Genomic DNA, 8681 nt, shown 5'->3' on the forward strand with positions numbered 1-8681 from the left:
AGTTGAACTCATCCTCTGTTCCTCTCCAGTAGCATTTTGACCATCTTCTGACCTGGGGGTCTCACCTTCCGATGGTATACCGACATATCTCTGGTTGTACTGAACCATTTAGTTTTCACGGCAAGAATACTGGGGTGGGTTCCCCAGGGATCACATTTAGTCTGACCTCTCTGTTATGACCTTCTCGTCTTGGGTGGCCCTTCACGGTTTAGCTCATGGCATCATTGAGGTGCTCAAGCTCCAGCACCACAACAAGGTAACAATCCTTTGCTGAAGACATCTTTATGACCCTCCTACAAGTTCTAGGCATGCAATGCCTTGGGATGGAAAGTCATGCCCATCTTTGGTTCTCACCTACTAAACATTGTATGGGGAAAGCCTGAGGGTCTTATCAGGGCCCCCCAGCACACGCACGCATGCACGCACACCTATACATACACCAATATCTAGAGAACTGCAACATATGCAGTTCAGTCTGAGATGGGATATTTAGGCTTGGGAAAAGAAGGATTTAGTTTTCCATTTCTGTCACAATTTGACATAGAAGGGTGCTATAAAATTAACTGACATAAGAAAAACCTAAATATCTAAGAAGTGTGATCTGAACAGTAACATTCTATTTATTTGTTTTATTAGATTTGTATGACAGCTTTTGTTCAGGAGGTGACAGCAGTTTTTGTAGGGCTCGCTCTTATTTTCCCCACTGCTACAATTTGTGAGGTAGGTCTGGCTGAAACTGACTGGTCGAGAGTCATCCGATAAGTTGGATAAACATATTTAAAAATGGGAGGGGCATTGGAAGAACATCGACTCTTATTTAACTCATCCATTTTCAGTGTCGTTTATTTATTTATCTTTCGAATTTCATCACTGCTCATCTCACTCAAAGACTGTCCAGTAATTGAAAAAATATATAATTTCTAAAAAAAAAAATCTGTATTTTATTTTTTTAAAATGACATGGTAACAGCTTCGCCTCTGGTCCTGCTGACAAAGTGGTTCTGCAACATTATACGTTGTAGTCAGCTCTGTGTACTCTGTAATTTTCTCAAAACTAAGGGATATTTTTAAAACATCCTGATGATAACTTTTTCAAGTACTTGAGGGAACTCTGAAAACCACAAAAGTCCAAGATTGCTTAATGGTGTCTTTATGTGGGCTGAATCTTTAAAGTCTGTTGAAACAAACATGGTCTCAGAAATGCTTGCTTTTAAACAGACATAAAAGGATTTGCTAAACATCCTCTAATCAATATTTCGTATTTCAGTTCATGCACTTGTTTATATGAGATTCAAACAGATATTTCAGAGGAGGCCACTTTGTTCTCAGCAGTGATAAAGGTTTCATACATGGTGGTAAAGAAATACAAACATTCTTCAGGGTACAGTACTAGAAACACAGATAAGCTGGAAGTGTTGTTCTATCTACATGAATTAGGTAGTTTTTAGAAATCAGACTGTGTTACTATGTATTCTCTAAAACCTGGGTAATTTTTATTCATCTAACAATGGTTGTCAATTCCTAACCTACTGTAAAACAAATGTATGGTCTCTAAGGAAGCAGAGATAATTGCATTTTTCTGATGTTTTCAAATGCCTGCAATTGTTTGCAATATTTGTCAACTAAAACAATAATATTAAGCTATTTCAATTAATGTATTTAAAAATGAGAGATATGGCAACACAAACTAAGCAAATTGTTTTGAAGGTCCACTTCATTTGCTGCTGAAGTAAATGGAAAAATGAATTCCCATTTATTAAGCACAGGTGCTGAAATAATCTTTTAAGCACCTTTTTCAAGTCCTCCTTTGCATTCAAAATGTTGGTTCAAAGCTTGGCTCAGGTGACTGGGGTGGGGTGTAAAGATGAACAGGATTTCTTTCTTTTGCTTTAAATAAAAAGAGTCTGTGCATCTTGGTACCTTGCTGTTTTTAAAAAAAGTTCAGTGAGAGAAATTAACATTGGAAAAGTGCAGGAACAGTGTGGTAAGCGTACAGCAAGCAAAAACCAACTCAAACCTATTTGTTAAACTTGTAGAAGGCAGCTTAGATTTACAGGTAGCCCTTGTTTAGCAACTACCTCAGACAGCGACCATTCACAGTTACAACAGTGATGAAAAAGTAACTTTGCAACCAGTCCTCGCATTTATAACCTTCACAGGTCTGTAAAGCAAAGGAAAGCTGAAGCAAGATCATAAGCAGAGTCATGGTTTCACTTAGTGACAGCTTTGCTTAATGACCAGTTGCTAGTCCCAACTGTGGTTGCTAAACTAGGACTACCTGTACTTTGATGAAAAACTTCGTGATACTGAGGCAATGTGATTCTTATCATGGGGTGAAGAGGCAACATGCTTTGTAACAATGAGGATTTTCTTTTATCTCACAGAGACAGCCTGGCAATAGCCAGTTGAAACAACCAGATCAGGCAAAATAATCAGCCTGGCCATTTGGCTTTTACAAGTGAAAGGGCCAGGTTATTTTGCAAAGCCCCTTGGAGAAGTTGCTTCTCTCAAGGGTTTCTTAAAGCCTAGCCCAAGATTTGCACAGCTCAAATACTTGAACAGTAAGTTATACAGTAGGTATTTTGAGTCTTTAACAATTGCATTAATTTCAAAACCTGGATTCCTTAAAGCATCATCATCTTATTTTTCAGGCTCACATAGAAACTGAGGTGTTGCTGCATTTGGACCACTTCCAAAACATTTATTCCAAAGAGTGCACAGCCCCAGTAACATTTTACCAGCAAAAGGGAACCTGTTGCCATCAAGATATTGACCATAACTCCCAGCATGCCTCAGTAGTGGCTAGACTGGATGTGGCTCTGGGAATTGTAGTTGTTCAGCATCTGGAAGTCTGGAAGTCCATATCCCTGATAAAATGTAATGGGGAAGAGGAGCTGAAGAAGCAGAATAGCCACCTGAGGCTATAGATTGGGCCAAAGAGAATGTTTGCCAAAGGAAAAAGTTGTAGAAGATGCTTTGCCAGCCAGACTTGAAGAAGCACTGAGGTAGGCCTACACACAGGGACAATTTTGTGATCTCCATATCTTGGCTACAAAAATGCTGTCATCCATGTGATGGCAGCAAAGACTCCAAGCTTTCTGTACCTCTTTGCTGCTATCTAATTGTCATCCATATTTTTGCAACCAAGATCTGAGAGCCTTTGTCAAGTCTGAAGCAATTATTAACTTAATAATTTTACAATTGTATCAAATAAATACTTTTTTAACAACAACAACAAAAATGAACAGTTTTATTTCAGCTGTTAGCAAAAGATTTCTTTTTCTTTTTCTTTATATTTCAAATTTCATCACCGCCCATCTCTCTCAAAAGAGGGAGTTTATTTGCTTCCATTAAAGTGTGTTTTTTACAAGTAAAGGCATTAGATTGGGTTGAAAACCTTGATATCTGCTAGAGGGCAGCAATGTGACATACAAAAGAATTTCTCTTTGTTGCCATCTCAGGGTAATCCAGATTTTTGCAGCCCAGATACAGAAGTCCTGAAAAATAAGGAGATATATGATTATGTAGTGATAAAATGAAACAGGATGTGTTTATATCACGGAAAAAGGAGGCTTGCTTTGTAAAAGATAATGTTAGTCTTAAGAAAACAACTCTAATGATAAATACATCCAAACTTGAAGTGCTCTCTTAATATAAGAATCACGCCCCACTTCCAGCAAGGAAGACCGTAGCCTTTCCCGTTTCTGTTGATGTACAGCTGTACAAGCAAACCCCATAAATTCCTAGTAGGATGTAATAATGTGACACATGCATGGGAGTAAAAACATTAATACTTGGAGAAATACTAATTTCATCTTCAAAAAATAAACATGCAAATTATGGTAATTGTCCTCTAGAAGTTTATGGGTGGCAGGAAAGTATCAGATACATGCTATTGCACCAAGGAGACCATCTACCTGTGCAGAAGACAGGATTGACTCTAACTCTGCATCTACCATTCTCTCCCACCAGCCCCCACAAATCTTAATGAGTATAGAAAATACTATTTTCAGAAACTGAAGTTTCAAACATAGATAAAGTAGCAAAAGTCTGAGGGACAAAATCCAGATGTAGGGCCAAATGACATCAAATAACTCTAAATCCACATGTACATATTTATAGCTGATTCTTCTGGAATCATTCAGTGGGTAAATTATCCCAGCTTGATTTATTATCAAATTAATATTTATAATTCTCAGCAAGAATGCTTCCAGGTAAGACCTCATTCAAGGAATTTCCACACTACTAATGTTATCAGTTTCTGCCATTCCCACCTCTTCTTCTCTTCCTTCTCCTCATTTTATTTTAAATTTAAGTACCTAGTACAATTAGCTAATTTTGTTACAATAATTACAATAATTATTGCAATTAATTACATAGAACTTCCTATTACATTAAATATAATACACATTAGCACAGAATAATACATTCTCCAGTTGTTTTTTTAAAAACTAATAATTATCTGTCCATTGATTACTATGTGTATTAGGAGTGTATATATGTGTGTATGTATACACACGTGTGTGTGTGTATATATGTGTGTGTGTGTGTGTAAACACACACAGACACCCCACCATGTGCATACTCAATAAAGCTTTATCAAATCTTTAAAAGGTCATCTTCAGCTATACCAGGCCTTTATCTATTTTTCTCTCCCCTTCCAGCTTCTCATTAAGGCAATTTCCTATTACTGTTGCATCCAAACTCACATTGAAATATTACATTAGTTATACATTATCTAGCAGTCACTAATAAAAATATGATCAATTCTTCATGCAGCATTTTTTCATTTGCTTCCTCAAATGCCAATAAGGTTAACTTTGAGTCTATTGCAATACCTTGATTAGTTTTTGCCAAAATCTTTGACTTTTTGAACAATCTTAAACTTTTTACACAAGGGATCTGTCTTGGGTTCAGTATTTTTCAACTTTTTATTAATGACCTGAGTAACAGCACTGATGGGCTGCTTATCCGATTTGCAGATGACACAAAATTGGGAGGCCTGGCTAACATCCAGGATGACAGAATGAAACTGCAATTTGATTTGGACAGGTTGGAAGATTGGGCTAAGAGGTGCAAGTCGTCCTTTAACAGGGAGAAATATACATTATTCCATTTAGGGAAGATAAATATAGAGCCCATACACAAGATGGAGAATTTGTGGTTCAGAAGCACTAGGAGAAGACCTTGAGTATGATAACTGACAACAAGGTGAACGTGAGCCAGCATTGTGACCCAGCTGCTAGAAGGATTGACAGAGTTCTGTGCTACATCAGAAGAAGCCCTATATCAAAGACATATGAAGTCCTTATTCCTCCTTACTCTACACTGGTGAAACCAGACCTGGAATACTATGTATGATTCTACGGTAGATACATTTCTAGGATATTGTCAGGTTTGAATAGGTTCAAAGGTTGACAAAGATAATTCAAGGACTCGAAAACATGCCATTTGTGAACAGGCTAAAGGAATTTGGAATGTTCAGTTGGATAAAGGAAGATTAGGTATAGATAGGAATTCAGAATTCATATATCTTGCAACAGAAACTAGAACCAGAAATTATGGATGTAAATGTCATAAAAATCACAGAATCATAGAACTGTGGATTTGAAAAGGACCACAAAGATAATATTTTAGTCCAACCCTCTGCAATAAGCTGCTTCATGGAAATCATTTTAAAGAAGTAAATGTGAAATTAATATTAAATAAAATTTAAAAATGCAAGCAACAGCAGTGAATCTATTTTCATCAGTGATATACAAAAGGCAAATGTAGCCCACAACAATGTTCCCTTTGAGAGAATATGCTTCTGCTTTTAATTGAGTCAGCTTCACAGTGAAAGGAACTGTGGCATTCTTATACTATGGGGACTATGCAGCAGGCACGTGTTTCTTCTGCATGATTCTGTATGATCAGCCCTTGGGTAACATTTGAAGGACAGGCATTGAGATAAGAAAGAAAAAAACAAAACACCCCATCAACTTGTGACAGTTTTTGCATATCTTTTTTTTCACTTGGTGACATTTACCCTTCCTGAACAAATAAATGACTTGTATACCTTGCAGTCCTTTGAGGATTATAAATGTATGTTGAATAAGTAAATAAGGCTTCCATTTAGGGTTATGAGCTAAAATATTAAATATAATTATAATTCATTGAATAATTTAACATTAGAAGATAATGATTAAGCAGACAGCCAAGATAGTTTCTTCACTGCAAAATGCATGTCAATAACATAGATCAGTGAAGCTTCCAGTGAAGGCTAGTTACCAATAGCAGCATCCACAAGATCTCACTGCAGAGTTGAAGTGCTGTGCCACAAGCTCTGCCCCTTCTGGCTTGGCATGCAAGTTGCAATACAGGTGGAAAAGGAGGGGGCTCATACTGCAATGCTGTTTAATGGAGCTTTTGCCAAGAGTACAATGGAGGGCAAGTATGCGCAACCCAGAGAGTTGAAGTAGAATTGGGAAATGAATAAAACTGGTATAAGCTGTAGGGGTGTGCCACAGAAAAAAAGGAAGTTAATTGGGTGCTGAGACTTGTTGAGCAGGTATGAAATTAGGAGTCAAAAGTAGAGGAAACAGGATCCTCAAATATTAAGGTAAATAAGAAGAAATGAAGGTGTATGGATCACCAGAAGAGGTGAGGGGCTTCTTAGGAGATTGCATGGAGCCTGCAGGGAAATCTGAACTGGGAACTTCCAGAAGGGAAGGGGCAGGAGATTGCCCTAAAGAACTGAGAGAGAAGAAACAAAACCTCGAATTTGAGGGAAAAGTATAAAAGCTGTGCAGCCTCCGCTAAAAATTGGCAGAGCCACAGGGAGACAAAAGAGAGAAGCAGAAGTTAGCCTGGAAGCAATGCGTGGGAAAAGGAGAGAGGAGGACATGGTTAGCCTATAAGAAGAGGCAATCTGAGCAGATAAAAGGGAATCAGGACTTTCCAGTAGGACAGGCAGAAAAAAAGAGCTAGGGAGATAAGAGGCAAAGGTCAAATTAAGGAAGATACTTCGGAGCAAGAGGCAGCTAATAAAAATAAACGCAGGTAAGAGACAAGGCTTCAAAGTAAAGGAGAGACAAAAAGACTGTACTGTATCTGAGAATAAGAAGTAAAGGAGAGACAGCATGAGGTTCTGGCTAGTTCATTTGGGCAATATGGAGTATGAGGAGCTGACTGTTTCTCCCATGAGGGACATCGACAGGCGTTGGCTAGGGGAGGATAGAAGCCCAGAGGGGTGTCTACTTGTGTCAGCTGCAGGTAGATCGTGGCTGAGAGCAGATGGGCCAAGGGGAATGTTCAAGAATGGCCAAGTGCAAGAGAGAGAGAGACTGTTCCATGAGCCTTTTGCAAGGCAGCTGTGCTTAACAGAGAAGTGTGGGTGGGAAAATTTAATTGCTTGAATATATACCATGCTTTTAAACTGTACTACCCCTTTAACAAGAGAGAAGGAAGCTGTGATCATAGGGCATCCCCTCAGGACTGAGGGATTCATTCTCACTGAGTACACTTGCTACGATTGCTTAGTCTTTTATCTATGGATTTGTAGGTTGGAAGGAGTTATTGGTTCAGAATGCAAATAGTAAAGCAAACATTATTGTCTGTTCATCACTAGAGGCTTATACTGAATTTGATGGAGGTGGAAGGAGTTGCCCCTAGAAGCTGGTACTGGTGAAAGGACTGGTAGCAGACTCAGTTACAATGCTATTTGAAGATAAGCTAAAGGGACTTTGCTTTGGGAAACTCTCAGCGGGATCACCTTCTGGAACTCAGGACTAGCCAAGGTGTCAGAGCCAGGGCTATCTAGAAGTTACACATGCTTCGGAACTAATCCAGAGGCAGTCTTGCAAATCCGCTGGTAGGAATGCTAAAAATGTTACTTTACAACATGGGATTCTTGAACATTCATTTAATGTGTGGTATCACAATTTCTAGTTTGAACTATTTGTTAACTGCACTGATAATAGAATTGCCAGTTTGTGTCATTCCAGAATCTACGTTTAGTAAAATAAGGTAAAATAAAATAAAATAAAGCTAACTGGCAGCATGCATTGGGATTACAATTTATATGTTTGTTGAATTTATATCCTGCTTTGCCTCCAGGTGCTCATAGCAGCCCATATCTTTCTTGTAGCAATTACTCCAGGTCTCACTTTATGTACAAGCAGATCTTTACATCTAAAGACTTGTAGACCAGGCATGGGATCCAGATAATTGGAGCCCACCCTTATTTAACCTGGGTTGTATGAACACCGCTATAGTATAATCAGGTGCTGTTATTACCTTTTGTGTGTGTACCTTTGAGTCTGTGTTGACTCCTGGTGACTGCCTGGACAAGTCATGGCAGTTTTCTTGGCCAGATTTCAGAAGTGGTTTGCATTGCCTGCTTCCAAGGACTGAAGGAGAGTGACTGGCCTGAGGTCACCCAGCTGGCTTTGTGTCTAAGGCAGGACTAGAACTTACAGTCTCCTTAACCTCTACCAAACTGACTCTCTTGCTGTTATAGAGTGTAGTTTATTTTGATGCTTGATTTTATTATAGTTTTTATAAACTGCAGACCCATAGAAGATACAGAACATTTACCTGTACCTGCCAGTTTCCTATTATCCTTTTGCTCATTCCCAGGCAAAAAAGACATTACTTCCTCCAACACACCAGGCATTTGCATCTATGTAAAACTCTTGCATT

The sequence above is a fragment of the Candoia aspera genome, chromosome 7 (genome assembly GCF_035149785.1).
Source record: "Candoia aspera isolate rCanAsp1 chromosome 7, rCanAsp1.hap2, whole genome shotgun sequence".
Taxonomy (NCBI): domain Eukaryota; kingdom Metazoa; phylum Chordata; class Lepidosauria; order Squamata; family Boidae; genus Candoia; species Candoia aspera.